The sequence below is a fragment of the Phoxinus phoxinus genome (genome assembly GCF_949152265.1).
Source record: "Phoxinus phoxinus genome assembly, chromosome: 6".
In the NCBI taxonomy this organism is placed as follows: Eukaryota; Metazoa; Chordata; class Actinopteri; order Cypriniformes; family Leuciscidae; genus Phoxinus; species Phoxinus phoxinus.
Window position 1 is genome coordinate 17,920,576 of NC_136881.1, and position 25,852 is coordinate 17,946,427.

Consider the following 25,852-nt stretch of genomic DNA (forward strand, 5'->3'; position numbering starts at 1 on the left):
GTCGACTTTTGAGCACTAGGCTATATCAGACATTTTTTAATCGTTATTAATAAAGATGTATCATTGATAGATATCATTATCGTTGTATCGCCCAGCCCTAAATGGGAAACACTATCTTTAATTAATCTAGTTAAAGTTATTTTGCACATATATATATATATATATATATATATATATATATCTTACACGTATGTAATCATTTTTCCGTTTGCTTGTCTTGATTATTGGCATCCTAAGATTTTATTTTAACTACCTGGCACATTCATGGAGTTTGACTTTTGATTTGTCTTAGATATTCAGAATAACATAATTCTCAACATTTGGTAATGGCTGTAATGTAATATTGTGTGTCAACAATTGCGAGTAACATATTAATGTTCTTTCTTTAATTTATTAGATTTTACTTCGTCCTCCATTGCCTCCAGAGTTGTTTCCTGGCATCTCTTGTTTTAAGGTTAGTCATTTAGGCCTGCGGCCTCATGCCTCTGGTCTAATCACAGCAGTGATGATATAGAGCTCTATCACACTCCTACTCGAGCGATATTGCTTAAATAACATGATGTTTGTAAAAGGCTTTGGTAACGCTTTAGATTTTCATTGTATTTCCCTCTAAACACAGATAACCACATTAAATCAGCTGGGGCCTCATTTATAAAGCGTGCATACGCACAAAACGGGGCTGAAAACATGCGTACGCCACTTCCCATGCAAAGGTTGTGATCTATAAAAAAACAAACTTGAGTGTTCGCACCTGTAAGTAAACTCTGACCCATGCGTACGCACATTCCGGAGACAATTAAGGGGAATTGGCGACACAGATAATGAGGTATGAACTGAAATCAGATTGAAGAAAGTAAATGTGACAAGAACGATAATAAGTATTGATGCCACACACACATTTAATTATGCATGGAATACAGGATAGCATCAAATACCCCACCATTAGATAATTGCAGAACACAGTGTAAATAACCAAATATTTTTCTTAATTACTGTGCATTTTTATCATCAAATGTTAAAGTGTGGAAATACAGCCATTAAGCTCCTGGACAATTGTTTCTCTCTATGTTATCGTTATAATAGTCCTAATTATGGTGTTCATAACAAAATCGGCATGAAGAAACATGTGTTCGCCTATTAAACTAAAATAAATATTAACTCACACATGTGCAAGTTAATGCAATATTTATGTTTTAAATTAAAATTATTCATTTTTATATGTCTGCTCTTTATAGAGCAGAGGAGAACGCTCGTGCTGCTGGATAAGAGCCCGCATATATCAGACGCGTGCACATAAGGAAAACACATATTTATTTTATTTTAGTGATACCACTCATTTATGCCGTAATTTTGGCAAAGTGTACGATATAATTGCGGCAAAAATATATAAATGCTGCGGTGACCCCCACGTTGCTTCTCACCGAAGTCTCGACAACCGCCTGAAACTTTGGGGGTCTGCGTAGCCTCGCTTTATAGTGTTTATGACCCAACTCGACACATCGGGGATGGCTTGCCAGGCCAGGGCCCGTGTGGCTATGTTTTGACACACAGTTTGGGATGGGCCACCTAACACAGGGGGACCTGATACCCTTATATTGTGATTTGTGCACATACTGAGTGTTGGACTGACTTTACAGGCTTTTGCCTGGGGGAAAAGTCAATGTAACAACTGGGAAGGGGCCGCCTAGTGAAGGGGGACCGTGTGTTGTGACTGAAACATACTCTTTTTGTGCTTTATGTGGGTTCACTGTGGGAAAACGGCATTTATTTGTAGAAGCGCGGGTAATGCAGCGGGCCTGTTTACAATAGTAAAAACTCCAGCCGCCTGAGCTGAACAGGGAGCTGTGAGAAGTGTTGCTGGGTTTCTTTGAGGGTGGTCCAGCTAGCACGAGACACAAGCCGTCTCTTTTTACCCTCGATGCTAGGAGGTCTTTGGTCTAGCACGACGCTGGGCAGTGGGTAGCGCTTCGCTGGTAGCGACTGGACTTGGGCCTGCTTGGAGCGTTTCGGCAAGAAGTGTCGCATAGCTTGGGACGACTTCTGCGCTTCGGTGTACCTCTGAGAAACCCTTCACCGCCAGGCCGAAGAGGCCAGAGCTGGATACAGGGGCGTCGAGGAACATTGTTCTGCCCGCGTCCTTAATGTCGTTGAGGTTTAGCCAAAGATGGCGCTCGAGCACGACCAAACTAGCCATATTCCTCCCGATAGCCTGCGCTGTAGCCTTGGTAGCACGCAAGGCTAGGTCCGTGGCGCTTCAGAGGTCTCGGAAGGCCTCGGGGTCCGGGCCAGGCTCGTCCATCATTTGGAGGAGTTTGGCCTGGTAAACCTGCAGCGCGGTCATCGTGTGCAGGGCCGAAGCAGCCTAAGGAGCAGTGTAAGGAGCTCGCCATGTGTGAAATTTACTTGAAAAATGTCTGCAAAAACTTGCAAAAGAGTAGCCTACATTTTACATTCCCACTTTAGAGTGTTTCACTACTGTGTACTTTGGAATACAACATAAGTAAAAAATTGTTGAAATGTGTTGAGTTCATGTTATATTAAAAAACACTGCTGCTATTGCGATAGGATATGATTACGGTTAGGGACAGGCTTTATGTTATAGTTAGGTTTCAGGGTGATATGATGATGGTCTAAGTAGTATGGGTATAGATTCAACAGTGTCATTGGTGTACAGAAATTAATTACTGATGTAATTGTAAAAGTACAATGTAAAAACAACATATAGGCTATGTTAACAATAAGTGCACTGTATCAAATAATTAATTTAAATGTTAGTACATAGTAGTTAAAGACACTTAGTATAAAGTAGTGTACATTGCCCATGCTGGGATCCACAACTGCCAAATGGGCTGGCTGATTAAATTAAATCAATTTAAAATGGCTTTGACCACTGGTCAAAAACTTGATCTGCCCACCCGGAAAAAGTGTCCCACACATCATGCCTAAAAAAAGAATCTGTGAGCCCTAGATCAGATTTAAACCCAGTTAATCATAAAAGGCAATCTCTGTCTTTTTTGTATATGCAGATTTTTTATATTCTTTGTAATTTGCTTTCATGCTGTCCATTCCTCGTCATGCTCTTACCAGATTGTCCACTGCACCTTGCACATAGTCTGCTGATTTAAATGTCTGTCAAATAAACAAATTCTCTCTATCCCCTGTTTAAAATGCTAAACTGGTTATTGCCATCAGTATGGGTGCAGTGGTACTAAGCTAGCCACTAGATGGCAGACCATCAATAAAGATGACATAGGTAGAGTGGCCTTACTCGGCACCTGTCTAGTTATGCATTAGCTTGTAATATTGCCACTTCCCAGCACTAGTGTCAGGTGAATGGTCTCAGCTTTCTTCCATTCCTCCTCTCTACATTCTGACCAGCTTCAATCAATTAGGATGTGGTGAGCTTGAAAACTATTTCTGCTGCTTAACATTTTTGTGGAAACAATATTTTCAAACATTTGTGGTAAGATTAAAAAAAGAGTGGGAAATGAATACTTTTATTTATCAAGGATGCATTAAATTGATCAAAAGTGACAGTGAAGACATTTATGTTACAAAATATTTCTATTTAATAAACGCTTAATTTTTTTCAACAAATACATGTATTAAATGCAAATAAATGCTGTTCATTGAACTTTATATTCATCAAAGAATCCTGAAAAAAGTATAACCATTTCCACAAAAATGTTAAGCAGCACAGCATTGATGATAATAATAATAAAATGTTTCTTGAGCACCAAATCAGCACGTTTGAACGATTTCTGAAGAATCATGTGAGACTGGAGTAATGATGCTGAAAATTTTGCCTACCCATCACAAGAAACATTTCAAAATATATTAAAACAGAAAACAGGTTGTAATAATCTTTTTACAAATTGTAATAATATTTCACTGTATTACTGTTTTTTTTACTGTAATTTTTGATTAAATAAACAAAGCTTTGGTGAGCATAAGAGACTTCTTTCAAAAACATTAAACAATTATAATGTTTTTCAAACGTTTACTGTAAATATATCGCCTCGCAATGCTACTGTCACGATCTACAGTCACCAGCTCAGTCTCCAGTCACCTTCATTTATATAACGATTTTAACAATATGGACTGTTTCAAAGCAGCTTTACAGTGATAATAGGAAATAAAAGTAACAGAGATTGTTTTTGCTTTACAGCAGCTCTAGAATAAAGTTATTGTCCAGCTAAAGTTAGTTTTGATTGATTCACTTCCATTGCAAAGATCATTAGTTATTAACTTATGCCCGGCTCACACTACAGCAATGTTTTATATATTTACGGTAGGAACTTTACAAAATATCTTTCTTGGAACATGATCTTTACTTAATATCTTAATGATTTTTGGCAAAAAATTAAATTTGATAATTTTGTTGGCTATTGCCACAAATATACCCTTGTGACTGGCTTTGTGATCCAGGGTCACATATATGTGCCACTACACTTCCCAGAATCCCTCTTGGCTCCCACCTGCACACACTCCATCACCTGTACCTGCCACCAATTAATCACCTCATCAGCCTCTCATATAGGCACTCAGCCTTAGATCTTGTCTGGCATCGAATCAAGTGTTTTTGCACTGGGCACACTACCCTAAATGTTCTTCAGAAAAGCATTAAAAAATGTGCCTGGTTTCACTTACTGTACCTCTAGAGGCCCTGCTGGGCTTCTGTACAGGCAGTTAGGTGGTAATTAAGAAATAGGTTCACTCAAATGTCTTCAGTATCTTGAGAAGGATATGTTTAGCAGAATTTACAGACTAACATATATGAAATAATGAAAGTGAACGGATAGTGGATTACATGACATAAGGGGCTAAGGGGCTATTCATAACTAATCTGAAATTCATGATACTAGAAAAATTGACAGGCTCCAACAAAGAAAAGACAATATTCAAATAGTCACAACAGTTTCTGCAAGTGGATAATAGACACCACTGAAGAAATAATTGGAAAATGTGTGTAAACTTTGTGGTAAGAATCACTATAGTTTTACTACAATAGGGGTTTTCGCACCGGAGGAACCTTTTCATAGTTCCTAGAACTATTAGCGGAAGTTCTGCTCATCTAGCTACACTGGACATCAACCACACGGCATATGCTAATACCTTTTCATATACTGTCTACCTTCTATGTGTAACGGTTCTATCTAATAACCAGTGTTGGGAACGTTACTTTAAAAAAGTAATTAGTTATAGTTACTCACTACTTGTTCCAAAAAGTAACTGAGTTAGTAACTGAATTACTCTATAATAAAAGTAACTCGTTACCAGGGAAAGTAAGATGTTTCCTTGCGCCTTTCATTCCCGTAAACTCACTCCAGCCGAGTATAACTACGATGTGGGTGACCGGGAGCTTCTGGCTATGAAAGCTGCCTTCGAGGAATGGCGACACTGGCTGGAGGGAGCTCGTCTACCTTCCACTGTTCTCACGGATCATCGGAATTTAGAGTACATCAAGTCCGCCAAGCATCTTAATTCCAGACAAGCCAGATGGTCCCTCTTTTTCCCAAGGTTTGATTTCAAGATCACTTACCGTCCAGGTTCCAAAAATGGCAAAGCTGACGCTCTGTCTCGCCAATTCGACAGCTTCACTGGTCCACCAATGCTCCGGTGCAGTGGGATATAATGGTGGAGATTTCCGTTGCTCAGAGAGAGGAGCCGCCGCCTTCCGAATGCCCTCCCAGCCGTACCTTTGTACCACAGTGTCTTCGCACCCGAGTTTTGCAATTGGTACATAATACTCCCAGTGCCGGTCATCCCGGTATTTCAACGACCACGCATCTAGTTTCCAATCGCTTCTGGTGGTCTTCTCTTCAAGCTGACGTAATCTCTTTCGTACGGCAGCATCCACTTGCAACATTGTCAAGTCTTCCCATTTAAAGCCAGCTGGGTTACTACAACCTCTACCAGTACCACAGCGTCCATGGTCCCATATTGCGGTCGACTTTGTCACTGATCTGCCTCCCTCTCAGAATTACACCACCATCCCTACTGTGGTCAATCGTTTCTCAAAAGCCTGCAGATTCATTCCCTTGGCTGGATTACCCACAGCGCTTCAGACAGCAGAGGCGCTACTGCAACACGTCTTTCGCTTATATGGTTTGCCGGAGGATGTTGTGTCTGACAGGGGACCTCAGTTTACCTCTCGAGTCTGGCAGGCATTATGTAAACAACTTAACATCAACGTCAGTTTGACTTCTGGCTATCATCCACAGGCCAACGGACAAGTGGAGAGGCTGAATCAGGAGCTCACACGTTTCCTGCGCATATACTGCCATCAAAACCAGCAGGACTGGAGTCGCTGCCTCGTCTGGGCTGAGTACGCTCAGAATTCCCTGCGCAAGCCCTCTACTGGCCTCACACCTTTCCAGTGTGTGCTAGGATTTCAGCCCCCTTTATTTTCTTGGTCAGGAGAGCCTACCGATCTTCCAGCCGTTGACGCCTGGTTACGAAGTAGCAAGGAGACTTGGGATCACGCTCACGTCCATCTACAGCGAGCTGTGCATAGAGTCAGAGAGCAGGCTGATCGTCATAGGAAAAGGGGTCCCACGTGTATGCCTGGTCATTGGGTTTGGCTGTCTACAAGAGATCTACCCCTTCGACTCCCCAGCAGGAAGTTAAATCCTAGATACGTGGGTCCTTTCAAGATCTTGAGACAGATAACTCCCGTTTCTTTCCGGTTAGCATTACCACCCTCTTACCGCATCTCTCCTACTTTTCACATGTCTCTGCTTAAACCTGCAGTCGCTCCGGGGAGAGAGGGGAACCAGGAGGAGGTCGCGGTGGAGAACGCTTCTCGCATCATCATCGGGAGCGAGGAGGCTTACCGTGTAAGAGAAGTACTCGATTCCAGACGCCGAGGCGGGATATTGCAGTATCTCATTGCCTGGGAGGGGTATGGACCCGAGGGGAGATCCTGGGTGAGATCTCAGGACATACTGGATCCCGCTCTCATCACTGTCTTTCACCAGAACCATCCTGACAGACCTGCTCCTAGACCCCGTGGGAGACCTCGACCGCGCGCTGGTCCTCGCTTCAGGAGCCGCTCGCAGGAGGGGGGCTCTGTCATAGATCGCTCATCAATATCCCTCTCTGGTCATCAAAGAACATCTTCACCTGAATATTGAACTACTTTTCCCATCAGCCCTGATGTCATTCCTAATCATCTGCACAGTTGCAACCACTTCTCCTCTCTATTTAAACTGCCATCTCTCAGTGCTCCTTGCGAAGTCTTGTACCAGCTACGGCCTGCTATGCTGATCTCCGTGTTATCGTCTGCTGCCTGCCCCGACCCCTGCCTGGTATCGTCTATCGTCTAGTATTGGATCTTTCCAGATCTTCAATAATTCTACTGCATTCTCTCTACCTGCTTTCTATTAATAAAGTGTTTGCAAATGGATCCGCCCACCTCTGACTCTGCATCACACATACACTTTACTCAAAACATTTAGCAAAAATGAATTCACCATCTCCAACAAAGCACAACATTTCGGGCAACAACTCTTAAAGACTTGTACTACATCCTGACCAACTTCTTCATCTGTTCTTTCCTTGGATTTTCGCTTTTCCAATTACAAAGTTAAGAAGTTGCCCCCCCCCCCCCCCCCCCAAATACAAAAACTAAAACAAAAACTTAAAACACCAAAATTGAAACCAACCTTTTAATATATTAATTTGAAATCCAAAAAACATGAAATTAAGCATAAAAAATAAGTTTTTAAGCCTGTCAAAATGTACAAAATAATGAAACAGTTTCCCTCTGATTACAAAATGGACATTTGCTATCAATTGCTGAATTAATTATGCTAACAAACGTATACAGCAACAATACCATGCAGTATTATCCACTGCAAATCCCCATTTGCTGTGGTCAATGGTGGTTTGTACATACTTCTCCACACAATTGTTTTCAACACCAAAATGAACAGCCCATGGTGTTTAAATGTGTCAAAAAGAAATTCCTTGTTTAACATTTTTATCACATAATTCATTCAACTTTTTTTCCATTCACAGAGCAAAAATCTAACCTTTCTAATCTTTTAGTCCCAAGTAAATGATGAGAACTTCCTCTTCAGTAAACATTGGTTAAATGTCCATGTTTGGAAAAATTTAGTTGTCTTCATCATTCAGAGTTTTCTTAACATTGTCCAAAAAACGATCCACCACTCTCTGTGACCGGAGTCCAAAACATTGTGCCACAGCATTCACGTTATCAAAGTCATTTCCAAAAACCTCCAGTAGATGTCTTAAGGTGCATTTTGCTGTTACTAATATTTTCATCATTCAACATCCAGTCTTGGACCTTTAACTAAAGGATCTTCTAGAAGCCAATGAAGAGATGACATAGGCAGAGTCCTTACAGTTCTTACTAATGACCATGCTTTTAGAACACTACTATGATTTTTATTTAACCCCAAACCTCCTACTTTTTCCAAAATAAAATGTATTCATGCTTTGTCCATACCAATTTTTTTTAAAATAAACTGTAATCTAAACGCTGTTTTACGGCTTTCTAGATGCAGAAGACCTTGTCCACAATCATCCCCTGTTAGATATAACACACATTGTGGTACCCAATGCATCTTCTTATTAAAAAAAACAAAACATTAAAGCCTGGATTCTTGACAGAAGACCGGCAGGTGGCTCAAGTACTGCTACACGATGCCACAATGTTGATGCTACCAAATTGTTCATAATAAAGGAGCGTCCTTTATATGACATTTGTGGCAATAGCCACTTCCATTTTTTAAGTTTTCCTTCAATCATCTCTATAACACCATCCCAATTTTTCATCATAGTTTGATCATCACCCAAATAGACTCCCAAATATTTAACGCCCCCTGTAAACCATGACAGTCCGTCTGGTAAACTTGGTTTTCCTTGGGTTTCCACCCACCTACTTCCAATGCAGTACATTTAGACCAATTCACTTTGCTGAAGATACTTTACCATATCTCTTTTCCACCCCTTTGATTTTTTCCACATCACTACTTGCCTTAAAGGAGAACTCGGTCAATTTTTTGTAAATTTGGAGTGCTGTCAATACAGAGAACAACGACAAAAATCTGTGTTGCCTACACCGTGTTATCCTCTTTTTAAAATTTGCACCCTGTTGACTACAGTGGGGCAAGTTTTAAACCTGCTTTTAGCCTCTTAACATCCTTTATCTGTCATTACAAGTGCCCAGCCATGTGAGTGATTTTTTTTAGAGTGAACACGGGTGAATCTGACTGCAGTAGATGTGAAAGATATGAATAAAAATGATGTTATTTCAGCCAGCGCAAATACCTGTATTTACATCCTGTTTTCGGTCGAAGTCCAAAGTAGTCGATTGTCGAGTTCACACGCATAGGTTTAGTTACCTATGATCACGCGCGTGAACTCGACAATCGACTACTTTGGACTTCGACCGAAAACAGGATGTAAATACAGGTATTTGCGCTGTCTGAAATAAAATAATTTTTATTCATATCTTTCACATCTACTGTGACATCATCAAGGCTATCTTGCATCCCAGGCTATGTGCCTAAAGTGCCATCTAATGGCACGGCCTTCGGTTCTGCAGGCTTTTCATCCTCCACCTCACGTGACGGAGGATGAAGAAAGACTTAATTTGCTCTACCCTGTCAGAGCTCTCAAGATTTATGTCCAGAGGTCTTCTTCATGGCGGAAGTCAGACCAGTTGCTGGTGTGCTTCGGGTCGCCCAAGAATGGGCTTGCCGCATCCAAACAGACCATCAGTAACTGGGTCGTTCAGGCTATCTCTATGGCCTATAAGGTGCGCAGCTTGCCTTCACCTTTGGCCGTGAGGGCTTATTCAACCAGAGGCATGGCGTCTTGCTTCATCGCAGAAGCTAACTCTATTTTGTGCCGGCGTCCTTTTGTAGCTTCCGTGTATGCCGTCACATGTTACGTCATGACGCAACACCAATCAGGATTGGATTAGTTTCATTCATACTTCAGATGCGTTACGCTAAGGGCGTTCCCCAAAGTGTCGGTAGTTGACACAGTGTCTCGTTCCCTACTCAGGGAACAAGGGTTACAGTCGTAACCCGAGACGTTTTCCTTAGTTTCCTATTGGCTGAGCTGGGGAAGTCAGGCTATAAAGCGGAAGGAGGCGGCTCTTGGCCGGCAACCAGCTTGTTCAACACCATTTCATCATGTTTCCCTTGTATTCTTAGTTTGTAACTTTAGTTAGGAGCGGGGAGTCTCAGCTTGACTTTATTAGTTGGGTTGTCTTTCTTTTTCCTCTGCTGCTGAGTTCCCCATCTCTCCTCTTTGGTTACTTTTGTGAGTTGTTTGTGTTGTAATAAATACTTTATTTGGATCACGCTAGTCGTTGTCCATCTCTTATGTTATGTGTCCCTTGAATCCTAGACATTTATATTAGGGACCGTAACACCCACCAAATCCCAGAAAGCTTTATGTAAATCAACCGTTAGACCATCTAACCCTGGAGCCCGACCATTTTCCATGCTCATTAAAGCTATACGCAATACTCCTAGAGTTAGTTGTCTCACCAACATTTATTTTGCCTCCACCTCTACTTAAGGTAGGCCTCCGAGAAAATCTTGTACTAGCTCTTGGTCCTCTGTGTACTCGCATTTAAACAAGTCCTTGTAAAAGTCAGAAGCCCTCCTACACACATCAGCAGTTTCAGTGAGCTCTTGCCCAATGGCTGACCGAAGACAATGCATGATTCTTCTTTGGCCATTTGTCTTTTCCAAGATGAAAAAAAAACTTGGATGGAGCATCTATTTCAGAAAAATTCTGAAAATGAGACCTGATCCCCCATGTGCTTTACTACCGAGCAGATCACTTAAAGGATTAGTTCACTTTAAAAAAAACTTTTGCTGATAATTTACTCACCCCGATGTCATCCAAGATGTCTAAGTCTTTCTTTCTTCAGTCGAAAAGAAATTAGGGTTTTTGATGAAAACATTTATCCATATAATGTACTTCACTGGCGACCAAACGGTTCAAGGTCCAAATGACAGTGTCAGTGCAGCTTCAACGGGCTTTAAACGACACCAGATGATGAATAAGGGTCTTATCCAGCGAAACGCTAGTCATTTCAAAAATAAATTAAAAAGTTGAAGTTTTATAAGCACAAACACTCACCTTGCTCTGTTCTGTGATGCGCGTTCGTGACGTCACGTAATACGCAATTACATTGAAAAGGTCACGCTTCACCGAGTCAGTGTTTACAAATGTGCGGAAGGAGGACCATATACACATATTCAAATGTCTTTGTGTCAGTTTATCGTTTAAAATGCCCATTGCATGTGCGTATCCTGGGTGTTGGAATATTAAAAAGCCTAAAAGAAAATTTTCGTCAGGATAGAAATGTTTTACTTTTCATAGAAGCGTGACCTTTTCAACGTAATTGCGTATTACGTGACGTCACGAACGCGCATCACAGAACAGAGCAAGGCGAGTGTTTGTGCTTATAAAACTTAAACTTTTTTATTTATTTTTGAAATGACCGATCGTTTCGCTGGATAAGACATTTTGAAGCTCTAAAATATCATTTTACAGAACTTGTTTGGTTTCTTTCCCAAATCCCACCATTGTTGTACACTTGAAAACATTGCCTTTTTATCCTCCCCATAGGGTAACACTTTATTTTACGGTGTCCGTGATACAGAGTAATTACTTAATTAATACTTAGTAGTGGACGTTGTAATAACATGTAACAAAATGTAATTAGCATGTAACTAAGTTATGGAACAGCCTGTACTTACAGGCTACTGTTTGAGGGGCATCATGTCCCAGCTGAATGACACTCGGTGGGGGACAGTGGCTATCCCTGCAAGACATGGCTCCCTAATGCCTTACATCCACCCAGAACCGAGACCTCAGTTAAATTACAACAGGTAAGCTCACAAAATGCTAGCATTCTTTTTGAAATTATAGTTATATTGGTCACACAAACAACTTAATTAAATAAAAAGTATTGAAAAAAAAGTTACACTTAAACTGTATTGAAACTTTCAATATGTATTCACTTAAACTGTATTGACCTTTTCAAAAAATGCTGTGCTATGCTTGCTAGGCCAATAGTGACTAATAGGCGACATTGCAGTCAACTTTAAAATAATGTCCTATCTGTTCCAGTTGTTAGTTGCTTGAATTCTGCAATCTCTGCCCTTGCCTGAGACTGCAAACAATACCAGCTCTTTTCACAGTCATCTTTGATTCAGGATAGAAGTGGGAAAGCCACATTTATTTGCACACATATTTTCCCACGCATCTTGTTTGATTTTGGAATTTATCTCAACTCCAAATTTCCCTTTAATTATGTCCTTCCTTTCATGTACAGTACACAAGTTGGGCAAGAAGTAACAGCTGTTCTTGCGTCCAGTTGTTTTCTTTTATGTTTGGATGTCTTACTATAGGCCATGATTATTCTAGTCTGTTAATTAAAAGGCTGTTTACGAGATGCACACATGTACTGTAAGAGGCTGACAATTACCATATACTTGTTTAATTAGTGACACCAAGCCTATAAAAATATTTTCAAATATTTACTTGAATATGGCAACATGATACCTCATTCGACATTATTTCTATATTAAATCACTGACTGATACTTAAGCACATGGAATGAGGAATAGAACAATCTGTCAAGATGTACTACCACCCGAGTAAACAAACTGTAACAGCTGAAGCTACGCAGGGTCTGTGTTGTAGGTCAACATCAAGAAGTATAAAGTCCACATTACTTTGTAAAATATATAGGCCTAGTTTGTATAAAATAAATGTTTTGTTCAGTACATTTGCTTAACAGTAAACTTAAAATTATAACTTTTTTACATTTTCCGTTGAAGCTCCTGTCACTTTGCAATACATTCTTTTAAAAGAAGAGACCAATCTTACATCTGTATTCCAAAGCATTCATGAATTACAAACATTTATGTTCAGCTCTATACTGAAAAAGGGGGGTGAGAGTTCACAGGTTAAATTCTAATTCTAAATAAATACTAATAAAGTGTCATGATCCTGGTTCTCTCCTTCTCGGTTTTCTTCCCTCTGCCTCCCTCTGCTGGTCATATTATGTCATACCTTCTCTTTCCTTACATTCTCGCGCACACACCCTTTGCCTCTTCCTCTCATTACCGTCATTTGTTTGATCTTCATCCAAGTTTACGACTGCTACCGTTACTTCTCTGAAGTTATTCCTAGTCCTGTCCTGTCCTGTCTTGATTGTCTGTAAAACGTCACTATTATCTACTGCTGTGTTTACCGCTTCTGTGCTGTATCCAGTCTTCTCCGTGGAGCATAGCAGAGGGTTCCTCATCTCACCTGCTACCTCGCCGCTTAAGAGCCATCCGGGTCTCTGGCTGAAATCATCCGGACTGGTTGGAAAGAGCAGCGGAACACCGTCCAATTACCTTTTGTGAAAAGACTTTGTTTATTCAGCCTGAGTGGCGTTGCCTTATTTATTTATTAAAAGAGATTCCTGCTTTCGTCTCTGGACCCCTCTGTTCCCTGACAGAATAATCTGACCAAAGATGGATCTGGCTGGTGATCACCCTATCCAGGCCGCCATGGAGATGCAAGGAGCTTTGCTGGGAAGGCACGACGAGGAACTCTCCGCAGCTCCCCGTGTAGTGGACTCTTTGTCAGCTCAAGTGGCTGATCTTTCTCAGCAGCTTCACCTGATCTGTATGGATGCTGCCCAGCCTGGCGCTCAGGATTCACCTGAGCCACGGGTGAACAACCCCCCTTGTTACTCTGGCGAACCCACGGAGTGCCTGCCTTTCCTGACCCAATGTGAGGTCGTTTTCTCGCTCCAGCCATCTATCTACACGAGAGAGCGTTCCCTTATAGCCTACGTGGTCTCACTTCTTAAGGGTAGGGCCCGCGAGTGGGGAACGGCTGTTTGGAATGCCGAAAGTGACTGTCTGATTCGTTACTCCCTGTTTAAAGAAGAAATGCTGCGTGTTTTTGATCGCTCTGTCCATGGTCCCGAGGCTTCTCGATTTTTCCGTGGAGTTTCGGACCCTCGCCACCTCTTGCGGTTGGAACTAACCAGCCCTGGTGGCTTGCTTCACTGAGGGTCTCAATGCTGAGATAAGGGACGAGGTGTTGTCCCGAGAAGTTCCAACTCGCCTCGACCTTTATGTGGTCAGGGCTCGCCGCGCCCTGACCACACCCACTCCTTCATCCACAGCCAGCTTTCCGCTTACTTCTATTGACTCTGAACCTATGCAGCTGGGAGGAATACGAATCTCGGCCATCTAACGCCAGAGCCGGATTGTCAACCGTCTCTGTCTCTACTGCGGGTCGGACAAACACTTTGTTACCGCGTGCCCGGTAAAAGCCAGAGCTCACCAGTCATGAGAGGGAGACTGGTGAGCGCATCCTCTCTGGACCCTCTACCACGCTCCCGAACGACTTTTTCTGTTTTCCTCCGCTGGACAAATTTCTCTGCCACCTGTCCGGCCCTGATAGACTCTGGAGCCGAGGGAAATTTTATGGACGAGAACTGGGCCCTCGAGCAGGGTATTCCCCTTATTAATCTCCAGAACCCCACTTCTGTCTTCGCCCTGGATGGCAGTGTTCTTGCCCAGGTTAGCTGTTCTACAGCACCGGTGAGTCTCACCGTATCTGGCAACCACACAGAGACTATTTCCTTTTTAATTTTTAATTCCCCTAACATCCCTTTAGTTTTAGGCCATCCTTGGCTGACCGAACATAATCCCCATATTAACTGGGCTAAGAATTCCATACTCTCCTGGGGTCTTTCCTGTCATGTTAAATGTCTTGTGTCTGCTGTTTCTCCCATGTCCACTGTATCTGTTTTTCAGGAAGAACCAGGGGATTTGTCCGGGGTCCCTGAGGAGTACTTCGATCTGCGGGCGGTTTTCAGTCGTTCCCGGGCCGCATCTCTCCCTCCTCATCGACCATACGATTTCAGCATAGAGCTTCTCCCGGGAACCACGCCCCCCCCCGCGGGAGGCTCTATTCTCTTTCACCGCCTGAGCGCAAGGCTCTTGAAAGGTATCTCTCCGAATCATTAGACGCTGGCACTATCGTTTCCTCCACCTCTCCGGCGGGGGCTGGGTTCTTTTTTGTGAAGAAAAAGGATGGTTCGCTGCGCCCCTGCATTGATTACAGAGGTCTGAACGACATAACGTTTAGAACCAATATCCCTTACCCCTTATGTCTTCTGCCTTTGAGATCCTGCTGGGGGCACAATGCTTCACAAAACTGGACCTTCGCAATGCCTATCATCTTGTCCGTATCAAGGAAGGTGACGAGTGGAAGACGGCGTTTAATACACCCCTTGGGCACTTCGAATATCGCGTTCTTCCGTTCAAGTTGGTCAACGCTCCCGCCGTGTTCCAAGTGCTTGTTAATGATGTTCTCAGGGACATGTTAAACCTATTCGTGGTCGTTTACCTTAACGATATTTTGATTTTCTCTCCTAATCTCCAAGTTAGACAGGTTCTTCAGCGACTCTTAGAGAACCGTCTATTTGTCAAAGCCGAGAAGTGCACCTTTCACGCCCCATCTGTTACTTTTCTCGGTTCGGTTATCTCCTCCCAGGGGATCAGTATGGATCCTGTCAAAGTTCGCGTTGTTACCGACTGGCCCCGACCTGAGTCTCGCGTTGCCCTTCAACGTTTTCTGGGGTTTGCGAATTTTTATCGACGGTTTATTAAAAATGTTGCCTCTCTGCGCTCACTTCGGTTAAGACTCGGTTCTCCTGGACTGAGGCTGCCCAGGCGGCTTTTGAACATCTCAAACATCTTTTTTCGTCCGCTCCTATTCTGGTCACCCCGGATTTAGAGAGACAGTTTATCGTCGAGGTTGACGCTTCGGAGGTAGGAGTAGGGGCCATCCTCTCTCAGCGCTCCGCTGCTGATGAGCGGTGCCCTCCATACATGCGTTCATCCAACGTAGTAAACGAACTTGGAGAAAGGTCAGATCGGCCCTTTGTAAGTTGCGTTCCGTTACGCTCCGGGCCGCCAATAGACGTCGCGTCAGAAGTCCCCGTTATGCTTGCGGACAGAAAGTATGGCTCTCTACTACGAACCTCCCTCTTCAGTACCCCTCGTGCAAGCTTGGTCCCAAATTCATTGGACCATTGTCCCGAGTCGTTAAGGTCCTTAACCCGGCCTCGGTCAAACTTCGATTGCCAGCCAATCTCCGACGTGTTCATCCTGTATTTCATGTTTCTTGTTTAAAACCCGTTATTCGCGCCCCACCTCGTCCTGTCATGTCCCCGGTCCGTGTCTCACCCGTCTACCGAGTTCGCAAACTGCTCGACGTTCACCCCAGGGGGAGGGGTCATCAATTTCTCGTCGATTGGGAGGGTTATGGTCCTGAGGAGAGATGCTGGATCCCCTCCCAGGACGTCCTGGACCGCTCGCTCATTGCCGTCTTTTTTCGCTCCCGTCAGCCCTCTTCCTCTTATGCGCCAGGTGGAGGAGGGGGTACTGTCATGATCCTGGTTCTCTCCTTCTCGGTTTTCTTCACTCTGCCTCCCTCTGCTGGTCATATTATGTCATACCTTCTCTTTCCTTACATTCTCGTGCACACACCCTTTGCCTCTTCCTCTCATTACCGTCAGCTGGCTCTCATGATCTAGCTATATCTAGTTCTCTCTTTCCTGTCTGTATTGTCGGATTATTGTTTGATCTTCATGCAAGTTTACGACTGCTACCGTTACTTCTCTGAAGTTATTCCTAGTCCTGTCCTGTCTTGATTGTCTGTAAAACGTCACTAGCGTCACAGCATAGCAGAGGTTTCCTCATCTCACCTGTGGTCCCTACCTCGCCGCTTAAGAGCCATCCGGGTCTCCGGCTGAAATCATCCGGACTGGTTGGAAAGAGCAGCGGAACACCGTCCAATTACCTTTTGTGAAAATACTTTCTGTTTATTCAGCCTGAGTGGCGTTGCCTTATTTATCCATTAAAAGAGATTACCTGTTTTCATCTCTGGACCCCTCTGTTCCTTGACATAAAGTTATGCTGCGTTCACGCCATGATGTAATAGCCTAACCGTAATTACGAGATGACATCTGTGACATTCTACTCTGAGCTGTGTCACATGGTACAAGTCGGAGCTCTCAGAAAATTCCAATTTACAAGTTACTGTTTACAAGTCCTAATTACAAGTCCTGCAAGGACGTGAACACTTTTTACAAGTCATACTCTCGTAATCAAGGTATTAACGAAATGGCGTGAACACACCTTTCATTTATAAATGAATGCATACTATCTTATTGCAATTAGTTGTTATTTATTCAAAACTTTCCAACACAATCTCATAGCTATTTGTAACTGTAACGTTTTAGTGGCTTATTATGAATTTATACATTCTCATTCATACTTTTTCATACGATCTACCAGTGACTGTTAGGGGTGAATCTTCATGCTTACATCTTTCTAAAAAGCATACCTTTTAATTTAATTCACATTGTATGCATTTGTATGAAATAGCCAACACATAAAACAGTTAAGTTTTTCTGTGAAATCGGGTTGGACTTTCACAGTATTAAGTTCACATTTTTACGTGTAAGATAAAATGGTAACACTTTACAATAAGGTTCATTAGTTAACACTAGTTAATGTATTTAACAATGAGCAATACATTTATTACAGTATTTATTAATCTTTGTTATTGTTAGTTAATAAAAATACAGCTTTTCATTGTTCATGTTAGTTCACAGTGCATTAACTAATGTTAACAAAAACCTTTGATTTTAATAACGTATTAGTAAATGTTAAAATTAATATTAACTAAGATTAATAAATGCTGAAGAAGTATTGCTCATTCTTAGTTCATGTTAACTAAGGTAGTAAACTAATGCTAACTAATGAACATTATTGTAAAGTGTTAACGATACAATTATAGATGTAAAGAGACGTGTGTATGCATTCATGCTTGTGCATTTATCTCTGTAGTTATTTTAGATTTCATATGAAGCATATTGCTCAAGCATGACCGTTTCTGTTGTTTTTGTTTACATGAGCTGTTCTTCCTTTGGTATGTGTGTATGTTTGTGGCAGTCCTTTTTGCTGGTAAGGTTAAAGCGAAAGCAATAAGAGGAGGAGGGAGGGGAGGGAGGGGAGGGGGGGGGGGGGTGTGTGGGTCTTGTGGAAGTGTCAGCTGCTGCGTTCATTGACAGTGTCAATGCACCCTGCGCCCCGGGAGCGCCAGCAGGCTCGCAAAGACAGACAGCATGAATTAATCCCAGGAGAATGTGCGTGACAGTTTGACAGTGCTGTGAATTGAAAAGGAGGAGGCGCTAGGAATTGGGAGGCAACAGCATTTGTCAAATCATAATTAAATGATGAATCACTGTTGTGTTCTTCAGGACCCAAACCCCTCTCTGAGATATATCATATAAGAAAATAAAGCACAAAGTACATCATAAAGAATTTGGGATTTTTGTGTAGAACAGCATTATTTCTTTTTTTTTTTCTAATCTACTAGTTGGAAAACAAAACAATTATACAATAAAATATCACAAAAGATTTAACACAGTTTATATTATTTAATATAGTTTTTTATTTGTTCAGTTTCTCGAATGTTCATTTTATGTCAAGTCAAGTCATCTTTCTTTATATAGTGCTTTTAACCATTTTTACAGAGATAAACGTATAATTTAAGGTAACAGAGATTGTTTTGGCTTTAGCTATAGTGGTTCTTGAAATGCTATTTTCCAGCTAAATTTAGTTTTGATTGATTCACTTCCGTCGAAATGATCATTAAGCTAAGACGCTAAGACAACACTGTTCTCTCTAAACAGACTTTAAAAGCGAACCTGCAAGAAACGCTGATGGCGCTCACGTGCGCATCAAGAATTAATTCTATAGTTGTGCGTTTGAATATATGTGCGCAGGTTTGTAATTCCCTACAAACTATGTCCTAAACAAAATACTTGTCTTGCCTATAAATTTTGATACAGAATTTTATTTTATTTTATCACTTCAGGCTAGGTATGCAAACCGAATTTTCCCACAACGCTTTATAGAGTGGTAATGGGATCCTCCATAGGGAGAGGCTAGTTGGCACTTCAGCACTGCGTTGTCATCGGGTCCAGGCGAAGGTTCTTTGTCAGATCTGGATACGGCCTGCATCCTGCAGGCTGCGGGAAAACCTCGGGATAAACAAATACACTAAAATTAGCGTAGATTCAATTCTTCTTATGATGTAATGAGTACTTCAGGATTTGTGGAAGGTGTTCCCAGTTCCGGCTCACCTAATCTATGCAGCCTAACATTGAATTAAAGAAGTCTATAATGTATTATGTTAATGCTTGGTCAAAGAGATGTGTCTTTAATCTAGCTTTGAACTGACAGAGTGTATCTGCTTCCCGGACAATGCTAGGAAGACTGTTCCAAAATTTTGGTGCTAAATAGGAAAAGGATCTACCGCCAGCAGTCGATTTTAATATTCTAGGTATTATCAACTGGCCGGAATTTTGAGATCGCAATAATGACAAGTGCCCGTTCTGTATGAAAACCTTGCGCACACTAGAAGCAAGCAACCTAGCCCCAGGGGTGGAGAGGTCTAAATCATAAAATTTGACAATTGTATGCACCGAGGACCAGCCTGCCGCATCACAAATGTCGTGAAGGGAAACTCCCGAAATTAGAGCCATAGAGGCAGCCATACTCCTCGTAGAACGGGCCCGGAAGGCCAAAGGTAAAGGCTGTCTGGCCGCTTCATAAGCAAGTGAGATAGCCTCAACTACTCACTTGTTCATTATCTGTTTAGATGCAGGGCAACCTAACAGGTAACCCAAAGCAAACAACTAATTGCTCTTTTATACGCCACAGGGCAGCTCTGTGGACATAAGCATCCAAAGCCCGGAAGGGCATAACAGATTAAGTTTTTCCTGATCTGGGGTATTTGGTGGAGGACAGAAAGCCTGCAGCACAAATGACCCACAAATTTAGAAGGGACCTAGGAATACAACCAGGCCTGGGGTGAAGAAAGACTATCACCCTACCAGGTGCAAATCCAAGTACGTGCAGAAAATGAAATTAAGGATCTCTCCTCAGAGATAACCCAGCAAAGAAACATTCATTGCATAAATCAAGTATTGTACCATCAGGGCAGATAACAAGATTCAGAAGGTGTTCTCCGCACCAGGCAGATAACAGTTTCTATTTCAATACATATTCAGTATTCTCGTGGAGGGAGCTCTAGACTGGAGTATGGTCTCCACGACCTCAGTCGAGAGACCTGAATCTATGAGCTGGGCGCCCTCAGAGGCCGAGTCCACAGTATCCATAACTCCGGAAGAGGGTGCAATATTGTGTCCCTTATTGGGACGCTAAGTCCCTCCTGATCAGAATCTCCAAGGGAGAGCCATCTAGAAGGGACAGTAGGTCTGAGAAACACTCTCAGGCCAGCCAGAATGGGGCTACTAATAATAGATGAGCCCCTACCCGGCAAACCCTCTCCAGAACTACCGGGAGCAAAGATATCGGGAAATGCGTACAGGTGTAGCCTCAACCACACCTAGTACATTGCATCCAGTCCAAGCAGAGCTGGATCCGTCAGGGAGTACCACAAAGGGCAATGCGTTGTATAAACGATGCAAAAAGGTAGACTTGAGTTTTACCGAAGTTCTCCCAAAGGAGGTCCACCACCTTAACCCCTGCCTCAACAGGATATCTGCTCTGATATACGAGACCATCGGTGTGCTGTCCGAAAGGAGAGGCACATGGTGACCTCTCGGGTCTGACAGGAAGTATTGAGATTCTCGGAATACCGCCATCACTTCTAGCCAATTATGTGCAAAAAGGAAGATGGTCCTGCCAAAGACCCTTCGCTGAGTGACCACTCATGATCACCCCCCACTTGTGAGGGAAGCATCTGTCGATAGCATTATGCGTTGACAAGAAACCCCCAACACTGGGCCTGGGCGAGGAACCAAGGTTCTTTCACATGACCGAGGCACGTAGGCATAGCCGCGTGACCTTGATCATGTGAAAACGGATTTTCCCCTCAGAGAAAACCCCTTGGTCCTGAGCCACCACTGCAGGGGTCTCATGTACAGAAGGCCAAAAGTAATTACTTTGGACGCAGCTGCCATGAGACCCAACAGTCTGAAACTGCTTCACAGTGAGTGACTGGCCTAGTTTTACCCCATTTACGGCGAATCGTTATAGCACACCTATAAAAGTGGTCCTCTGAGCTGGGAGGAGCACACTCTTCTTGTTGTTGAGTCGCAACCCCAACATCTTTAAATGAAACAGGACGACATCTCGATGCCGAACTGCCATATGCTCAGATTGAGCTAGGATCAACCAATCGTCGATATAGTATAATACGCAAATGCCCTGGAGTCTCAGAGGAGCCAGAGCTGCATCCACGCATATTGTAAAGATGCGGGGTGATAAACATAGGCCGAACGGAAGAACCCGATACTGGTATGCTTCGCCCCTGAAAGCAAACCTCAGGAACCTCCTGTGATGAGGATGGATAGATAAGTAAGCGTCCTTCAAGTCTATTGTGACAAACCGGTCCTCGGACTGAATCTGTGCACAGTCATATTAGCATAAGCATACTTTGAACTTGAGATTCTGAAACCTGCTGTTTAATTGACGCAGGTCTAGAATAGGACGCAACCCTTCATCCTCTTTCGGAACAATGAAGTAACGGCTGAAAAACCCTGACTGTCTGCTGGGAGGAGGAACCCCTTCTATAGCTCCTTTTGCAGAAGTGTCAGTACTTCCTGCTCCATAACCAGAGCCTGCTCGGGGTCCACCACTGTGGGGAGGACCCCTAGAAATCTGGGCGGACGAGAACCGAACTGAATTCTGAAACCCTTCTATAGTGTGCAGGACCCACTGAGAAATATGTGGCAGTAGTTTCCACGCTGCCAGAAATTCTACTAAGGGCACCAGTCTCTGGAGACTGGCCGTTGGATTTGGTTGAACAGTCACTTCGGTGCCCTGAAGCGGCGAACCGACAGGGAACAACCGAACTGACCGTTCTAAGGGTTCACACAACCCTTATTTCCAAATAAAATCATCTCGGTCTTATCCTCATTTAGTTGGAGAAAGTTATTCACAAGCCAACACTTAACTTCGGCCAAACATGCATGAATAGACTGAATGGCCCATTTATGCCCATGTTTCAGTGGTAAATAAATTTGAGAATCATCCGCATACAGATGATACTGAATCCCAAATTTCTCAAAAATCAAACTTAGAGGGAGCACATAAAGCGAAAATAAAATTGGTCCCAGTATAGAGCCCTGTGGAACCCCACACACAAGAGGGGCAACGGAAGAAGAATAATCCCCTAAATTGACGGAAAAAGTCCTATCCTTCAAATAGGAAGAGAACCATTTCAGTGCTAAGCCCTGAATATCAACCTGATCTCTAAGACGATCAATGAGAATGTTATGATCAACCGTATCAAATGCCGCTGTAAGATCAAACAAAAGCAAAACAACACGGTTTCCAGAATCAACACTTCGTAAGATATCATTAGAGACCCTCAAAAGAGCAGATTCTGTACTATGACAGCTCTAAAACCTGACTGGAATCTATCTGAAATGTTATTCCTCATTAAAAAGTCATTAAGCTGTGCATTCACAATTTTTTCCAGTATCTTAGAAATAAAAGGCAATTTTGAAATCGGACGAAAACTACTCATGTCAAAGGGGTCTAAGCCGTTTTTTTTTTAAAGGGGCTGAATAACCGCATGCTTAAAACTAACCGAAACAACACCAGATGACAAACTAATATTCATAATAGACAAAATACTTGGGCCAATTGAATCAAGTACCTTCTTAAACAGAGAAGAAGGGAGCACATCACCAGGAGACTTGGTGGGCTTCATATGAGCAGTTATATCATTAAGATACTGCAAAGAAACAGGCATACAACTGGTCAATTGGTTCAAAGGGTCAAAAGAAGCAATACAATCATTGACAACAGATGAAATCTGAGATCTAATTCCATTAATCTTGCCAATAAAAAAGTTTAAGAACTCTTCACATATGTCAGCGGAAGGAGTGAGTGAAAGAGTAGCAGAAAAGTACTCTAGAATTATTACAGTTTCTGTAGATGATAACAGAGAAATAATTTGATCTAACCAATTTAACAGCTCTTTGATACTCGTTCAAACGGTTCTTCAAAATCTCATAAGAGACTTGTAATTTATCTTTAACCCATTTGCGTTCAGCCCTCCTACACTCCTGCCTAAGAGCACGGGTAGTACTGTTCAACCAGGTTTTAACTTTTTTTCCCCTGACTTTGACAGGAGCCACATCTAAAATCTCTAAACAAGAAGAGTTAAACTGATCGACCAACTCTTCTAAACCCATACAGGGAGAGTGTGACTCAGTCAATGAAAAAAAGAAGAGACATTAAAAACAGCTGTAAAATTACTAGCTGTGCATGGCTTGAGTATGCGAGATGAAACCGAGGCAGGAACAATATTACCCGGCGCAACACAAGGAAAGTTAGAATTTAAAATAACAGTCTTATGGTCAGAAAAGACAGTATCAACAATCTTCACGCTATCAGAATCCCAGAGATAATACAAGGTCAAGCGTATGACCACGTTCATGAGTTGGACCCGAAACGCATTGTAAAAAAATCAAATGACTCTAGTAAATTTAAAAATTATTTGACCAGGGGCTTTGAAGGGCAGCACACATGTATATTAAAATCCCCCAAAATTAAAATATTGTCAAAAGAAGAGACAATACCAGATAAAAATTCAGAAAACTCCTGTATAAAATCCCCATGAAAGTTTGGGGGTCTATAAATCAATACACATAACACAGATTTAAAAGAATTCAGCGTAATTAACTGAGTTTCAAAAGTGCAAAAAGATGCAGAAGGTGAAAGTCTACACTTAAACTTGTCTTTAAAAACAACTGCAAGACCCCCACCACGGCCAACAGACCCAGGGGACTAAAAAAACTGTAACCAGGAGGAGAAAGTTCAGAGAGAGAAGTCATTTCACCAGTATTTAGCCAAGTCTCAGTAATAAATAAAAAATCTATTTCATGAGAAAGAAAAAGATCGTTCAAAATAAAGGTCTTATTTGCCAGAGATCTCGCGTTAATCATTGCCATTGCCACTGGAGTGGGAGTGGTATCGGAAGAGGATTGCAGAGAGGAATCATAAAATGTTACCGGACTCCCGTCACATAAAGAGCGAAGATTCTGATGATTAACTCCTCGATCTGCAGACTGTCACCTTACGTAAACCATTCGCAAAGACTGAGGCATCAACGCCGAAGATGGAAAGACAGGCACAATGTATGAACATCTCAGGTTCACGACCACGGCCTCCACCATCGAAGAAGTTGGTCCGATGACTGGAAACTTCCCGATCTTCTTCGATCTCACAAGGACTCCAGCACGCTTCCCACGCTTCCTTCGCCGTTTCCTCCACATGCACAGGCATCCCGGCAGGTAACACATTTTCTCAATGCGACTGGCACATAATGCGAGTGCAGATGCCAATCATCTCTGGGATCGCGAAATAAACAATCGGACACAGCCGATCGAATATTAAATAGGGTCATGCGATCATATACCAGAGGGGAGCAAACAGAGCACGTGATAAAACAAACAAGAAACATTACAAATCAAAGAGACAAGGACAGACTGTGGCAAGCCGGAAAATATCCTGGCGCCATCTTCCTGTCAGTGTAACACCTTAGCTGACTAAATAAAACCTCCTTTATAAATAAGCTTTTAAAAAAATCTTTATTCAACAGAGTTATGAGCTGACTTATTTATTTATTGAAAACTCATAAACATCTGCCTTAATACCTATATACATAAATATATTTTTATAAAATACTAACGATACCAATTCCTCGGAACTGGAGATCGCAGCATGAGTGCCTCATCACGGGGAGAATAAACCGCAGCGCATGCTTCTCCCTGAGATAAGGCACTGGATCTAACAGGTGAAAGCTGAGATAGGGCGACGCCCGTTTCAAACCTCGCTGCTAGATCCATTTGCGATCCCCAAGATGCGCGTCTCCGCTGTGCCTCGGCAGTCCAATGGAAGAACGTCCTCCTCGAATTACCGTCCTCCTCGAAGAACGCTGGCGGGAGCGAGGTGATTTCTTTTTTAACAGACAACCTCTTGCAATGCTCAGTCAGCTCCCTCGAGAACTGACTGGGTATGCTCTACTCCCAAACAAGCAACGCAAAGCTGATGTGTGTCCCCACCCGAGATAAAACGAGGGCAGGGAACAACACAACATTTGAATTCTTGTTTCTCCATAATATATATCTAGTTACTGAGACAGACAACAATAAATAGACATGGACATACAGAAAACGTTTGCTGAAGGCAACAAAGCTAATGTGGTATGATCTCAATGGTGCTTTATACAGATGGTACTCAACCAGAATGCCTATTACCGCCGCGCCAGCCACCGCCGCGGTAAAAATAATCCAGTCCGCGGTAAAAATAATCCAGTCGCATTTCAAAGTCATTCGCGAAATGACCGCCTGGTGGCGCAGAGGGACATTGTGCAAAACAGCAGCTATTGCCGTATTTTTAAATGTAAGCGGGGTTAATGTCAATTAACAGATAAAATAGGCTACTATAGAACATTGTTTAGGACAGAAAATAGAATCATAATTTAAAAATATAGACGAGAACAATATAGGCCTAGGCTTTATTTCATATTGTAGCCTACGCCTAGACGTCGGTGGGCGACATAAGCCTATTGCCCGTTGGGAGCAGCGTGATAAAATAATAAATAATAATAATAACAAAAATAACAAACAAAAACAAATTAGGTGCAATGAAGCTGATTATTTTTTACGATTCTATTGAGGAATGAGACGAATGATGAGCGCTTCTCTGGAGAACACACACTGGAG